Raw genomic sequence first — 17,236 nt, 5'->3', positions numbered from 1 at the left:
AGTGAGTTCAAGACCAGCCTGCACTAAATAGCAAGACCCTGTCTCAAACAATCCTTGCCTTCAAGAAAAAGTAATTGTCTTGGTAAAAATTTTCAGGGAAGTGGTCTTTCTTTCCTTATATAAGATCTTTAAGAAAAGTTCTTAGATTTTCCCTATTGATCGTATTGACGTAAGCCTTTAAAATATGATCTTTATTCTGATCAGGCAATCTACTTCAATAACTATTGTCTTTAGAGATTTAATCATTAATGAATGTTCAATTTTGTCAAATGCCTTTCTGCATCAACTGAAATCATTATGTAATTACTTTCTTTGGGGTAATTTTGTGATGTATCATTGTGTTCCCATATTGTCGCTGTGCCAAATTCTTAAAACCAGCAACAAAAGGAATGCTTATTTGGATTCAGTATTTCAGTTTACAGTCCAATTGCTATGATCATTTGCTTTGATATTGTAGAAATAAGAGGTTTGATACTGTAGAAATAAGCAAGGAAAGAGACTGGAAGAAAATTTGAGTCTCGGTATTTTTTGTGGGTATATCTCTGGGAGTTCAAGGGCAGCCTGAACCACATAGCAAGATCTTGTCTAAGAAAAAAAAAAATACAAATACATTGTCATGCATACCTTTCTATGAATGTAAATATTAATTAGTTGTTAGCACTAGTTTTCTAATGTAGTTGATGCTGTAGCAAGAAAATAATTTAGGCATAAACAATACAAAGCCTCTTTAAATTTCATACATATAGCTATTCAAGGTTAAAGACTTTAACATTGTTTAATTCTTTTTGACACATTTTGTACCTGATGTATGTTGTATTATTTAACATTTTCTAAACTTAATTTAAAGCAAATGTTTCATTTTTATTTCTCTGACAATAGGAGTAATCTAAATATTTTGTCTTATAGAGCATTTTGAGGACACATATATGTACATATTCATAAATCTTAGAAAAATAAGAACTAGTATATTCCCAGGAAAGGTCTTACTCTTTATACTAAGTTTGGGTTAGGATATTTAATATGCTCAAATTTATAAAATCTTTTCTAAATTTTATAAATTACTTTCATAAAAAAGCAAATCCAAAAGTATGATCACATCATGTGATCACACATGGGTGGAGTTTATATTTGACTGAACAGTGGATATTCTTTTTCCTCTCACCAGGTTAATGCACTGAAGATACTTAGAATTACCTGACAGAACTCTGTGGTGTCTGTTTCCCTGTCACTGATAAACTGCTGATGATCATTCATATTAGACCAGTTGGCAGCCCGATACTCTGATAACTTTACTGTCTTTCATCTGACACTTTTATAATGTTTATTGTTTTGACTATTAAAAGGAATCTTCAAACGAAGCGTCATTTTATTATTTCTGATTTTTTTAACCTGAGCACTGAGTGCTTGGTGTCATCAAAAGCTTACAGGAATTCCTGTTTCAGAATTCCCCTCACAAGGATCTCACTCATCAGCTTCCAGCTGGGCTGGTAGACTTGAGCAACATCTTACAGTATCTCTATCTTTAAAAAAAAATACATACATATATATATATATATATATATATATATATATATACATATCTTTCTCTTGAAATTCAACAACCTCAGGAGTAAAGCGAACAGGTATGTATTTCACTTTTTATAGGGATAAACCATCTCCAAATTTTGCCTGCTTTTTGGTTTCTACAGTGACATTAAAAATTTTTGTGTGGGCATGTGGGTATATATGTGTCTGTGTGAACATACAATTTTGGCATTTATAATTCTACTGCAGTGTTAGTTCATTGTAAGATATGTCATTATTACCTGAATTGCATCTTCTAGGATTAGTCTTTAATCCTCTCTATAAAATATCATGCTCCTTTAGGCTGGAAGTAACACAGTATACAGCTATTTGTTGATAACTTAAGGTTATATTACAGGGTTTCCACAGTTTATAAGTATCTAAATAATTGAAATATGTTATATGTTATTTTTCATAAAAAACAAGTGAACAAATGAAATTTATTGAATTTCAGTCACTGTAAAAATTATGTTTTGTGCAATAAATCCCTTAAAACATAGTTATAAAAGGAAATTCTCTAGCAAAATGTGAAAATTAGCTAATTATAAAATGAATTCTTCTAATAAATAAATTATATGCTCCAATATCCTTTATATATTAGACACATGCATTAACTTAGTTACATTTCATATATGTATGTAGTTTGCAGTTAGTTATCTTAAAATGAATGGACTTGATGTTTCAAGTTAGACTGCAAAACAGCAAATACATAAACATTGATCAACCATAATAAAGAATATATCATCAAGGATAACTGTAAGCTAAATATAACCCAAAAAACAAACTCCATCTTTTCCTGCATGAAAAACTTATTGATAAGAAAGGAAAAGATGCATTTGCTAAAAGTTTGTGTTATAAGCTCACAGAAAGAATTTTCAGACATTTGCACACTGGTATGTAACAAAAATGCATTTCCTGGCAAGAGTTGCACACAGTTTATATAATCTTAAAGTTAACTTTAAGATAACCACTATGTCAAATCTGGTGCCACATTATATTTTATTTGATAGTACCACTTTTCGTCCTTCTCAACTTATACCCTAAACTCACAGTCCAATTTTTGTAGGTTTTTAGAGTTAAAAACTAATTCAATACCAATAGAATTTTAATGAAGAATGATTAAATGGTTACTTTTGTGTTTGCTGTTTGTGATTACACTCATTATCACTATTACTTTGCTTATACAATAAGGCAGAAAGAAAACACTTAAGATTTTACTCATTACACATCGATTTCCTACATATTTGATTTTTATGCAGAAATTTCTGAATAATATTGACTACAGTAATGAAATTGATAAGTGAATTCAGCAATTTTCAAGTATAAAATCAATATACTTCATGAAAATTATCTGCAAATGTTTAGAAAATAAATTGGAAAATTATTATAGTTAATCTAAGTATCACTTAGAATAACCAAAATGCAATTTGTAGTGAGTTTAATAATAAAAGTACTACAAGTCCTTTAGAATGTGTAGTAGTTCTCTTTGTGTGACTTAATCTTCCATTATTACAAAAAAAAAACCATAAATACAAAAGAAAAGCTTTGTGCTGGTTAAATTTGAGAGATTCCAGTCTCTGGGGGTGTTGACTTGCAGTGACACAGTATACGCAGTGAAGCAAAACTTGTAACTTCATGGCTAGGAAACAATAGAGGGAAGAGAATGCACTGAATTTCATGATCCTCTGCAGAGCTTTGGTTCTAATGACCTAAGTACCTCCAACCAAGTTCCACCTATCAGAGGTTTCACTCTCTTCTACCAAGCCTTCAACCCACTTCTTTAATTTTAAAAAAATTAAGATAAAAGAGAACATAACAAAATAGGTCAGAACAGAACAATTTAAGCAACATAGTGTTTCACCACAAGACAACTTGACATAATAGTAGCTACCATAGTGTCTCTTGAAATATTTGAATATACCTTCATACACTATGGTATCAAACCTAACAAAATAGTATAAAATCATTCAAGAGAATGAAAGTATTATAGGGTATTCAGAACCAACAAACAGAAAACAAACAAGGATTACTATATTATCTCCTTGTCCATAAAATTTTTGTTTATACTATCACACCTAACAAAATCCAATGAGATACAACATGATAAAACTGATGGGAGACAGAAGAACAAAAGCATGGTAGGATGATACTAAATCAGCACTAGCTATGATAATGTCTTGTTTTCATCAAAATAGCTGTTCATTCCATCACAGACAATAAAGTCAAACAACCAGAATAAAACCATAATGAATGAAAACATAAAGCTTTAAAGCAATATAGTGGGGAATAATGATTACCATACACTTTGATGTATTCTTTTTTTTTTTTTATTTTTTTTTATTTTTAATTTTTATTTAAGGAGAAAAGAAAAGAAAGAAAAAAAAACAGTGAAGGGGTACAAGTTATACAGATTTACAGAATAAAAAAATACGCAGTAGGAAATCACTAGTTAATGGATTACATATTGCCATCTTAGAAATAATTAAGTCACAAAATTAAAGCATTGTAGAGTGGACATTCCAACAATGATACTGCAAACAGTTCTGTTCAATGATCCAGTAAAACTCTGTGCTATCATTTTCTATCTTATACATTTAAATATACATGCAGTTATATAGTTTAGAGCACTTTCTTTTCCTCTCTTTTGTACAGTGACTATTACACATTCTGGGTTTCATTGCTCCCACGGTTCTTGTTGCTTTTTTGGAAGAGAGTAAAACCAAATGTGACATAACAGAACAGAATCAGTCAAGTCAAAAGGGTGGACATAATAGATAATATAAAAACATAATACAAGGTGATCAACAATGGTTACCATAATGCCTCCTGCTATTTCTAATAGAATTGCCTATATCATTAGTTGTAATACAATTGAACAAAACCATAAAGAATAAAACCGACAAAACCAAAACATTGGAGATATTGTAGGTCTTCAAAAGTAGATAAAAGTCAACGAGAATGGGCGTTATAATGAATCTCATTATCTTCTCAGCTGATACCTAAACTTTCGAACCTGATACTATCCAGCAAAACAGAATAGAGGAACCTCAGTCAAAAGCAAGATGGTGAGAGTAATACAGGGCTTCAAATCGAGATAATAGAAAGTCAAAGTGGGTTACTATATTATATCCTGCTATATTTTTCCCTTTAATTAAGTGGATAAAAATAAAAAAGTAAATAATGGAGTGGAGATTGAGAAAAAGGAGGGCATAACAGCGAAACAGGGCAGATCAAAACATAACCATTTAAGCAGAATAGTGTTTCACCACCAGCTAATCCTGACCCCAAAAATAGTTACCATATTGACTCCCTCCCTGAAGTCCTTGAGTACAACTTCATATACTGTAGCATTAAATATATCAAAACAATGTGAATCCATTTAAGAGAATGACAGCATTATAGAACATTTAGAATCGACTAACAGAAAATGAACAATGGTCTCTGTATAATCTCCTTGTCTTTAAAAGGTTTTTCCTTATACTATCGTACATAACAAAATCCAATAAGATACAACCTGTTTAGACCATTGGAGACAGAAGAACAAAAGCTAGATGAGACTTCAAAACAAGATGGTACTAAATCAGCATTACCTATTAAAATGTCATTTTCTCCAAAAAAAAAGCTGTTCCTATCATCCAATCTTCTGTCTCATTTCTGTTGAGCTCTTTTTCTGTCAGTAGCTGTCAGTTTGTCTTCTTCATTTTGTTCTCTGCTCCATTCGTTGTGGCCTCCCCGCCCCTATTTCTGGGTTCTTTGTATTTTTCTTTTTTTAGAATATCCTGCAATACTTTCTGTAGGGTTGAATTGGTGGTTGCAAATTCCCCCAGTTCCTCTTTATCCTGGAAGCACCTCGTTTTTCCATCAATTTCCAGGGACAGTTGTGCAGGATATCTCAATCTTGGCTGTAGATTATTATCTTTCAAAGCTTGAATTATTTCTCCCCATGCTCTTTGTGATTTGATGGTTTGTGAAGAGAAATCTGCTGTAATTCTGATGGGTCTTCCCTTGTAAGTCATCTGTTTCTTGTCTCTTACAGCTTTTAATATTCTGTTCTTGTATTGAATTTCTGGAATTTTTATTATTATATGCCTGGGTGTTTCTCTGTTAGGGTTGTAGGTAGCTGGGGTCCTGTATGCCTCATACATTTGAGTATCTTTACCTTTTGCTAAATTAGGAAAATTCTCCTGGTTTATTTCTGTGAGTAGCTTTTGTAGTTCACTTGTTTGTGTCCCTACTTCTTCTTTTATGTTCTTAATCCTTAAGTTATGGCTCCTCTTATCATCTTCTTGTCTTTGTATTATTGCTGTGTATTTCTTTGTTATTTTTAAGAAGTTTTTCATTTCATTCTCCCATGTTTCAAGTCTGCCCTCCAATTCAGATAGTCTGTCCTTAGTTTCTTTCAAGCTGTTATGCCAGTCTTGGGTAGACTTCTTAATTTCTTGATAGTCCCTTTGCACCTGCTTCACATACTCAATGCTTTCTCTGTTTTCTCCATCAAGCAATTCTCTCCTCTTTTCTGTTCTTCCATTCCACCATCTGCTTTTTCCTGGGTGGTGCTTAGCATTTCTCTAACTATTCTGCATACTTCTAGCTTCAGGTCATTGATAACTTCATTCCTGAATTGGTCTATGAGGCTCTCTAAATGGCGCTTAATATATATTGGTGCAGTGTCCACTATTGCCTGATTCTCAGGATTGGGGGTCGAGGAGCCTTTTTTGTTGCTTCCCTTCCCCATATTTTCTGTTCCTTATAAAATGTAATCTTACACAGGAGGCCCGGCTTCCCTGCCTGTCAGCCACAGCTTGATCAAATTGCGCTGGCTAGTTGTTCCCGCTCACCGCTGCGCCCCAGGGAGTTGCGGAGGAGGCAGCCTACGCGGGAGTCGGTCGCTCCTCCGGGCCACCGTCAGGCTCTGGGATCTGGGTTAGGCCAGCCTAGGGAGTCCGCGAGCAGCGTCCCTCCGGCCAGGTACCTTTCACCAATTCCGTCCGAGAGGGAATCGTGCGGCTGCAGTTGCCACCGCGCCCTGCTCTTACAGGACTGCCCGCGCCCAGAAAAATCTCCGCTGGAGTCAAACTGCGGTAGGGAGTCAGTTCCTCGCTCACCTCGCCATCAGTCAGCCTTCCTCCCTGTCCGTCGCGTTTCCGACTCCGTTCGGAGACTCCCGTTCCCAGAGCTCGGCAGTCGCGTCTCTCCTTGCCGAGCCCGAGCCGCTGTGGACCAGGCGCCGGCCGCCGGGCGGGGCGGTAAATCCAAACCGCGGTTTCCAATGGCGCGGAGTCGAGCCTCCACACCGAGATTTTTCTGTTCCTACTTTAGTGCCAGGACTGTATTCCAAGTTGGATTCTCTCAGCCCAGTTCGTTCCTGAGTCAGCAGAGCATATCTCTACTGGTTCGTACCTCCTTAGTCCGCATCATTCCTGGCCTCTGAGCCGAGCCTTTAGAGAGCGTTCAGTAGTTGCTGCTGTCTGTCCGCCATGTTCTCTTAGTCCCCCACTTTGATGTATTCTTACCATTTCTTACACTAAGACGACTACGGTATTTATACAGGTCAGTTTGATTCATTTTGCTTGTGAGTATGGTCTCAAACTTAAGACCAAGCCTTCAACACTTAAGCACTGAAGATCAAAACTGTAGCACCTCTTGTTTCTGTTTTTGCTTTCCACACTTTCAGTTAGCTACAGGCTTTGTGTCTGTAATCTGTGGAATTATCCAAAAATAAATCATTTGTAAGGGTTAAATTTTATACCCTTTACAGTACTACAATGAAATCTAATTCCATTCCTCTCTATTCTGCTTCGAACATTAATTGTTGCTTTCTCAATCATTTCCACATTGTACATGCTAAATCGGTAACAGCAGAAATCTTGGTTTTCAAATTATCAAGGCATTGCATTCTTGTGGTCCAGTGACTTTTTTCTTAACTCGGCAAAAGTGCAAAGCACAGTATTAGTTATGTTGGCAATTTGGATAAGCCTGAAAGAAGATGTAGTGTTTTCTTTAAGGAAAAAGGTGAAAGTTTTTGACTCTAAGGAAAGTTCTTTCCTTAGAGAAAGCAAAATAACTTTGCATTGAGATTGCTAAAATCCGTAGTAAATGAGAAATTGTTAATTTCTCAATGTGCTTATAGTTTAAACTTAAACTCACTACAGATATGCTCACAGAATAAAGCACTGTATACAGGTTCTAGGATTTTCCATAGTTTCAAACATACATAAGGGACCTTGCAATGTATTTCTACGGGTAAAGGCACTAGTATACAATACAATGTATATCTAATTTTTAATACGGGTATTTTCTGTATTCAAAACTATCATATACAGAACCTTGATTATTTCATCTAGACATGAATTAAATCATAGTTTCATTCTAAATAAAAGGAAATTTTGGATATACTACACAGATAGTTTCTAAATATGGATTTTAATGTCAGTGTCTAGAAGACAAAATTGAAAGACATTTTTAAAAACTTACCTAGTTTTTCTGTAAAGGTAATATGATCAATAGAATATTGGTACTGGTATAAAGCTAATATATAAACAGAAAATTTTAAAATAATGCAAAATTAGTTCTACACCAAAATGTTTCTTTGCATTTTTATGTATGTATTTAATTGATGCCATCTTCCCAATTTAAGTCACTTAAGGTAATCTTTTAAATAACTGAAATTAAGAAATGTTTTTTTTTTGCAGAAAAATGAAAGGATACCTTTCTAATTCTGCACATTATAAATAATTTAAAATATAAATAAATGTAAAAGTAATACAAATATTTTATAATAAAAAACGATGATTTTAGTTTTGTGGTATCTAATAAGCAATAATCATTTTAAAAATAAATTCAAATCATCCATATAAAATGTATTTGTCATTTAAAATACATACCTAATAAACTATGAAAATAATAGACTAAATATATTTGCAAGTTTTATAACCATTGAAGATGTTTTTCTTCAAACATACTCCTTCAAAACTACAGAAAAAAACTAATATAAATCAGCATAATTAGGACCATGAACAGAAAATGTGCATAAAATATGCTCAGTATTGTCAGTCATAAAGGAAATACAGACATAAAAATGTGCTCAATATTATTAAGCATAAAGGAACTGTAAATTAGACTCCCAAACAGATCCATTCACATGCACTATAACAGCTACAACCCAATGTAATTATGTCCCTGTGATATGTTGGCAAGAACTGACACAGTTGTAACCCCTGTATATTATAGGTGGGAGAATCATTAGAGGAATATATAGTCCAAGCTTCTTTTAATTAAAGTTTACTTTACATCTGGCTAATAATCCTGTAATTACAGTTCCGAATATTAGCCGTTTCAGTTGTTCATTGTGAAATGCAAGTGTGTGATGGAAGGAGTCTTTCACGATTTGCTGTCAGGTTTCCCACCACTGCAGACACTGTAACACAAACATTATTGCTTATGAATTTGCTCATAAAGCTAAAAGCACACGAAAAGCACAACAAAGGTGTTATAAAACTAGTTTTCAAAGAATGAAAATTTTGATATGTATTTTAATGTATTTAAATGATTTTGATAACTAAAAATACCAATAAGAACAGTTCAATATTATTCATTCCTATGCATTAATTGAATACTTATCAGCAAGAATAAGAGGATGTGACACAGGCCACAGCAAAGAATGGATTTGCAGTCAGACAATTTATTACACAGTATGCAAAGATAAAACACTGAAATGAGGGATGAGATTATTTCCATTAGATTTCTGTGGTCCAGAAAGGTAAGAAGGATTGGGAGGCCGGCATGCAAAAAGAACCATGTTTTCAGGATGTGAAAATGCCTGTGAGAAGAGGAAAAGCAAAGCGGTCTGGTGTGTCTTATGTACAAAGCAGAGGCCCAGCTGCGTGTAACTGGAAGGAAACAGTTTAAACTCTATTTTATTTTCTGTTTTATCTAAACATTTCTTCATCATGTTTCATTCACTTTGGGAAATTTATTTTAGATGATACAATAAGACGTAAGATTGTACATTCTAATGGAGTTTCATGTAATATTTTGGTAGCAGGTTTCCAAACAGCAGCAGGAAGCAGTAGTAGAATTTTGGCCAAAATAACTTCATCCAAGGTGACTACAGCATCTCTAACTTGTTGTGAAAGAGCCACTTGCATTCATAAGCAGGGTCTACTCAGCATCCATCAGAGGGAGTCAGATTTTAGGCACAATCTGGTGGGCCAAGCGTGGTGGGCAGACACATGTCAGGACTGGGTGGTCGACAGTTACTCAGGATGTCCAGTACAGCATGAGGCACCTGGACAATGAGGGCTTGGACTAAGATGAGCTTGTCAGGTTTCTTAATCACAAGGACAGCAGCTATTAGAGCATGAAGATAGAAAAGGGACTAGGCAGCCCTGAGTAAGCATCATTGTTTATGTGAACTCAAGGGCCCACATTTTATAGGATGCAGAAGCTCTAAGAAATTTGTGGATTTTTTTCTTGTAGTCAGTTTGTGCAAGACATTGTGCAGAGCTTTTCAGTCTTTCCAGCAGGCAGCTTGGATGTCATCAGTCAGAAGTGCTGCAATAGGTTGTGATGGGAAATCAACAAGGTCATCTGTGAGGGTTTCTCAAAAAGAGGACACATAATTTTTTCATGCCTTTCCATCTTAAAACAAATGTGAACTGCCTGACAGGAGCAAATCAAAGGCAGGAGATATTCTTTAGGTCCTGACAGCTATACCAGCAGACAGCAGGTGGTAGAAGTCTGAGGCAGTGCATATGGAGGCCAACTGCTGCAACATTGTTAGCTCAGAGATTCTGACCGGGCCTTACACACAGGAGAGGCCTATTTCAGCAGTTTGACAGTCTACAGTGTTTGCTCAGGAGACCATAACAGAGCTGAAAGAAACAGAGAAATAGGCTGTCTCAGAGAAAAGGTGTTGGTGGCTTGCCCAAATATGTCCTCGGCTCCCCCCCCCCACCCAAGTAATGGGAGAGTCCTTAATTCCTTAGCACAACTGAGACCAAGTGAGCTAGAGCAGTGCAACAAAAGTGTATGGGTTGGGAAGCACAGAGTGCAAAGTGATGGCTGTACTATTGATGGCACAGCAGTTATTTTTCTCATGCACGCATTGTGTTCCTCTCGGGTCAAGTGACGGGGAGGCTGACTGACTTGGTGTAAAAGTGATGGTCCCTTCTAATTTGAAGAGCAAGCCTCTTCTCAGACAGGAACTGATGTTGGTGAGGTGTCCTTCCAGGCTGTAAGTTAGTGCCTGAAATAAAGAGTGAGAGATAAGAGTCCCAGCTGCCCCAAATGGTAACTTTTGACAGAGGGAACTTCGGAGGGTAAGAGGGTTCTGTTCCATTGTCTATCAGGAGGCACAGGTTTGCCCCAACTTCTACAGTGACTGCAGGTTCTCAGGGGCCCAATTTGATAGAGCTCAATATTTGTCCTCTTTATCCAGCCCCAGCATGGAGAAAAGAGGTTCAGGCTGAGGGGGCCTGGATAGTCAGGTTTCTTTATGTCTTGCATATGGAATGAACATTTTTCTGGTGTCAATAGCCTGAAGCCAGAGGGTATGACTGTCTATCAGGCTGAATTTTCTTATGGACATCATATGCTTTAATCAGGTTTTTGGGTGATGGCAGGTGATTAGCTTTTGTGTCCCTTTTTGATGTCTGAGATGTTCTTGATTGGGCTATTTCTAAGGAAAAGTGACCTTTGGGAAATGTCATGGTAACTCATTCATCAGGGCTGACAGCCCTATATTTCTTGGTCAAAATGTAGAACTCAGAAAGAATTGCTGCAGCTGTTGTGGGTAAGCATTAAATGATGCTATCTGATCAGTGTAGGAAACAGAAGGCTCTGGAGAGAGGACCTCTGTGGCTGAGTGTGGGCAGCGGCTGACTGGAACTGGTGCAGGGCTGGAAGGAGGTGAGTTGGGAGGGGGGAGTGATGCTGTAGGTGTGCTGGCAGGGACTCTGGCAGCTGAGGAGGGGTCAAGGTGGACTTCTCAGGGAAACCTGCCTCTGCTTTCTTTTATTTTTTTCTTTGAGACTTAGGGAGCAGTTTGGTTTCATTTTTAAATCCGTAAAAACCCTTTTCTGCAGTCAAGGACTGCAGGTTTTGCCAAATTAACTCCCATTTCTGGCTTCCTACATGTGTGCTCTGTATTCTTGAACAATGTTGCAACACAAAAAGAGTGACCACCCCTCAGAGGTGCTCTGGGTTTAGGGTTTCTGCAATTGAATTTTAGAGTGCAATATCATATTTCATCAATTATAGCTTTCAGTCCTATTGACTCTAATTTCAGTGTTTTTCAAAGAGAGAAATTTGAATATAGTTTGTAAACAACAAAATGGAGTTCTGAGATAGTTACGCTGACTCAAAAGCAAAGAATCAAATGAAACAGTTTTCCATATAGAAGACTAGGTGACATTATCAATAAACTGAAATGCATGTTAAGAATAGACTGACACACTCCAAGAACTAGTATTATTAGTTATACAACTAGTATTGCAGTTCTTGCTATTTATTATTATTAAGCAAAGTGTTATCTTGATTTTCCTCCTTGAAAACATTTTTGGTGTTTTAGTGTCTTTTCTGTTCACAGGGGTGAAACACCTGACATTTGCAATTTGAAGAGCAGAATACTTACTCTTTTGGTTCATGCTGACTGGCTCTGAGACAAAGGCCTGCTGGTGGAAGGACCGGGGAAGAAAAGGCTTCTCATGTCATGGTAACCAAAAGGGAGAGTATACAAAGAAAAGCCAGAGAATGATGGTACTTTTCAGTTGATGCCCACATAATCCTGCTCCTAGCCAGGTTACACTTCTAACAGCACATGCAGTAGCTAAACTCATTAGAGGGTGAATTCAGTGATGAACATACTCACTCCACGGTCTACTCACCTTCACTACCCCACCTGAGATTTAGGGGGGATGTTTTAAGTAAATCTTACAATTCTGTTCTGGTCCTGAAAAGATTTATCAACTCTTTGTGTAAAATGTACTTACCCAATCACTAAGACTCACCAAGGTTTTAAAAGTCCAAGAACTACTGTTTGGAAAAGTCCTAGTCTAAAATTTCCTTTGAGACTGAAGGCATACTCTTAGCCATGAGCCACTGTTAAAAATATTTAAAATACTACCAACATATAATGGCACATCATAAACCTTCTATTCCAAAAGACTGAAATAAGATACAGAGAGTTATGTAGACTGGATCAAAGTGAGAATGGAGCCCAGCATAGTGAGCATTAAATTCTATAGCACTGTGTCCAGCACTCAGGGAAAGTTGTGAAACATATGAGAACCAAAGTTTTTGTGAAACCCGGTCCATGTGAATTTGCCTATTGAAGCCCTCGTGGCCTTTATTAGGGTGGTTCTGCTAACTACCTGCAGCTTTTCTGACTAGGTGTTCCTCAGACTTGGCATCTTCGGCTTTCTCAAGCCTCCATTACACTTTTGGCTTCCCCTTTACAGCTTAATGACTTACTTTCAGGGCCACGCTGCTGGACCTACCACATCTTCTGAAATCTGGGTAGAAGTCACACAGTTGTTACATTCTTCTTTCCCATAAAACCAGCACCATGTGGAAGATGTGGAGGTCTGTGGTCAGATCTGCCAGTTTCCAGTTTCTCTTGGATCATGGTTACAAAGACTTCTGATGCTTGAACTACAGGAAACGCTTTCCTGGATAGCACTGAATGAACTTGGCTCCCCAGGGCTCTAGTTCCAAACTAAAGTCTTTCATTATTGGACTTTTAGTCTTGTGATGGTAATATATTCTTAATTTATGAAACGTTCCTCAGATAATTTTCCTATTTTCTTGATGCAAAGAATTTGGCTCTTTTTTCATGCTAATCTTTTAAACAACTGTGCTCTTTTTTTCTGCCAACTTTCCCATGCTATATTTCTGATGAAACTGCAAATTTTTAAAATAATTTAACTGTCATTTTTTTCTCATTTTCATAACAGATCTTGCTAGAAACAGCAAGCATCCCTAACTATAGATGAACTATTGGGCCGCCTTGAACTTTCCTCAGCCACATAAATCCATCATACTTAATCTTAACCTTCTGCATAGTCTCATGATTTAGATAAAGATTTCATTTGATTTTTTGCCAGAGTATGACACCCATGACCAGGAGTCCAACAGCCAATGGAGTTCGTATTCCTAACTGGAACTTCCTGAGACTAGCTTTACTGTATGCATTCCTATCAGTATTCTGTTCTAGCTCTGATCAGAATTTCCCACCTACCTTGGCAAACAGTATTCTAGATTTTTCTGGTCAGATTTTCAAACTACTCCCAAGAATGTCTTCCAAACAAGTGGAAGCCAGTAAGTTAGATACATTCACAGAAATGATCCCACTTTGTGTATAAAAATCTATTTCGGTGACTTTCTTTCTTGCAGGGACAAAATATTCAATACCCAGAACTTTAAGGACAAAATGTTTATTTAGGCTAATATTTTGCTGTCTGCAAGAGAGAAATGGCATGATGGAAAGGCCTGACAGGAAGAAATCAGCTCATGTCATGGTGGTCAAAATTCACACAGTGAATTCGGACCAGACAGTCATAGATGCCTCCAGGTCAAGGCCCAGGTACCTGCCTCTAGCCAGACTCTAAAGAGCACACTCAACTGCTAAATTCACATTGGTGAATCCCTTGATGAGTGTAGTGCCCTGATGATCCAGGCAACTTTCAAAACACAAAGTTTGAACACATCAGACTTTTCTGGGAAATTTTAGATCTAACAAAACAGTTGATATTATTTTTAAAGTTCAAGATCCAATATCAATTGGTGGTTGTTTTTAAATTTTATTTTAAAGCTCTGTGCATAAGCTTTCTATGGATTCCAATGCCATGAAATTACTAAGAATTTTTCACACTCATAACCCCACTCTCCCAGAATTTAAAGTCTATTTTCTTTGCCTTTCAACTATTTGTCATATTGTGTCTTGTTTCTTGTAATATATTCGCATAACAAAATAACATTAATTATAGGAGCTAGCTGTGTCTTGTTTCATTCATTCATTAAATCACTAATGCCACCGGTATTTATTGAAATGTATTATTTTTGATATAATATGGATTGATTATAAAAACAAAGACTATGGCTACTTTTGAAAAATATATTCTTTCTAAAAGCGAGGGAAAAACAAACCAAAAGTAACAATTACGTATTTGCCAATTGAGGTAAATGATGTTCCAAATACAAGTAACATATTAAGAAAACAGTAAAAATGTAGTAATTAAATTTCTCTGCTATTGTGAATATTACCTTTTTTTTCATCTCAAATAGAATGCTTAGCAATTTGGTACGTTATATATGTGAATACAGAAAAATTGGGCCTCCCAAACCTTGCCAAAGTTAACATTATAATAAAAAGCAAAACCTTATTTCTCAAATTTAGTAGGATTAATAATGTCCTGATTCTTATACTGAAATATTTTGCAACATATTTTAAATTACTGTTTAGCTGTTTCCTTTCACTTGGAAAGATATTAGAATGAATTTAACTAACTTTCTTTTCTAAGAGTTTCCTAAATTTTAAGATATACTTGAATTGAGGGATCTAATTCTTGAAAAGGTGTCTGAACTCCAAAAGAGAAATTGGTATCTCACAAAATTGTAAACCATTTTTAAATCCAGTTATTTGGCAAAATGATTTAGATAGCTATGGGCTTGTAGCATTCATATTACCTTGAACATTGTGCCACCTTTAATAAGAATGTTTCATCATTCTCTCTATACTTAATTCAGCATCTTGAAATGAATAGAGGTAAGTTTCAGTTAATATATAACCCTTCTGCTAATGAACATTCAGATCCCTCAAGGCCTAGGACCAATTTGACAGTTGTCTGAGTGCTATATACTCCAAGATTCTATTAAGTGATATCATAATTTCCCAAAAAGTAAATGTCATTTTTGGCAAATTTTCTGCCAAAGCACATTCATTGGCAATATGAATTGAGAAGTTAACTTCCCTAGAGAAAATTTTTCATAAACTTTTGGCTGTATTATATGAAAATAATCAATGAAGGTCATTTTGAAAGTCACAATATAGTATTGTTCATGTCAGCTTATTGGATAACTAGAGAAAAATTTAAGTGACTGCAGGAAATTGTACTTTTGTTACTCAATATACTTTTATTAATATGTAAATTTTGGAATGGTTTTATTTAATTGGAAAGTATGAATTATTTAATAGGTGCAAATAAAATTACTAACCATACTGAAATGTATGTACCTACATCTGTGATTGAATTGGCAAAACACTTTCTATAACTTACATGACTATTTAAAAAGTGTAAATTTGTAAATTAATTTTAACTGATGAACAAAAAAATAAAAGTTGTGCATTGTAATGCGGTGCTTTGTGATGTTTCAATACATGTGTGCATTGCAAAATGTTTAAATGAATCTAGAAATATTTAATACTGCCAGAGTATACTCTTTCCACCTGAGACAGAGACATTTCTTAAACTTTGAACTTCTAATTATTTGTTTCATTTTTATAGTTTTACTATATGTATAAATATGAGGGTCTAAACACATGTACAAATAGTTTATAGAATTTTACAAATACAGTAAGTTAACATGTGTGTCTAAAATAAATGTAGGTGCTACATAACTCTTCCTACTTTATCATTTCATCTTAAAACTCAGCATTAAACTTTTGCAAATTTCTGTTTTATTTGTAACACACATACCAGTGTATCCTCTCACTGGGATATCCTGCCAAAAATGCATAAAAGCTACTGACTTTCTTCCTATACTCTATTTTACATTGTATGATGACTGTTTCTCTTTTATTACCATTTCATTCTGATTGCACATCTGTTTTTTTTCCCAACAATGTGTCTTCTGTTTCATTTATTAGACTATCTCATCTATTTTTTGCAATTATTCATTTTATTTATAATCAATTTTAATGTATAATATAGTAACTATGTAACTCAACATTGACAACTATGCTGGTTTCTATCCTATTAGACTTAATCCAAGGAGTCCTGGGTCCTGACGTTGATTCTGTTGCATTATATAAGAAATATTGATGAATAGGGAAATTTTATATTTTTAGCTTTATAATTGCCTGGTTAAAAGCTTTCCTGTTCAACACAATCCATAAATATGAGTTATTCATATTACAATTATACTAAAGAAAGCTAGAGCAGAAGAGGTGTAAAGATTGTTGTTCATGTCACCTAGAAAAAAATTATAATCTGCCATTATGTGCAGGCATCAAGGATGATTTCAACAAATAAATTCACTCTCAGGTACCCAACACTCATAAGTATAACAAGTACAGGCACTGAACTGATAATTCTCTTGTATTTCTTTCCTGTGTTTAATAGTTTGGTTTTAAAACTAGTACTAAGGTCTTACTTGGATTACTGTTTTAGGTGAGTAGTTTTATATATACATGTATATGGGTGTATATACACATATGTGTATCTTTCTGTAGTCATATGTATAAACATAAGCATATGTCTCTATGTTAAAATTTGAACCCTAATTGTATTCTAACATAGCAGGTTTTTTGAAAGTCTTAATAGCGAACAAGAAAATATGTCTGTTTAACTCAGTAGATAATCTTATTAGTGTTTTTACATATGTCCAGAGTTAAGATATTAGAACTCCAGATTAGCTAAATTTAGACATGATTTTTCAGTGAAAATATCTTACT

At 35.3% G+C, this 17,236-nt stretch overlaps 1 protein-coding gene across 1 annotated transcript in view; it reads left to right on the top strand.

The window, feature by feature from the left end:
* The window catches only part of LOC101789043 (uncharacterized), a 133,505-nt gene that overhangs the window by 70,777 nt on the left and 45,492 nt on the right, over positions 1–17,236 (top strand). The gene's annotated exons all lie outside the window — the stretch shown is intronic.

Source organism: Cavia porcellus, unplaced genomic scaffold (assembly GCF_034190915.1).
Source record: "Cavia porcellus strain 051 isolate PalLab524CR breed Dunkin Hartley unplaced genomic scaffold, mCavPor4.1 scaffold_5, whole genome shotgun sequence".
Taxonomy (NCBI): domain Eukaryota; kingdom Metazoa; phylum Chordata; class Mammalia; order Rodentia; family Caviidae; genus Cavia; species Cavia porcellus.
This window is presented reverse-complemented; position numbering and strand designations above follow the sequence as displayed.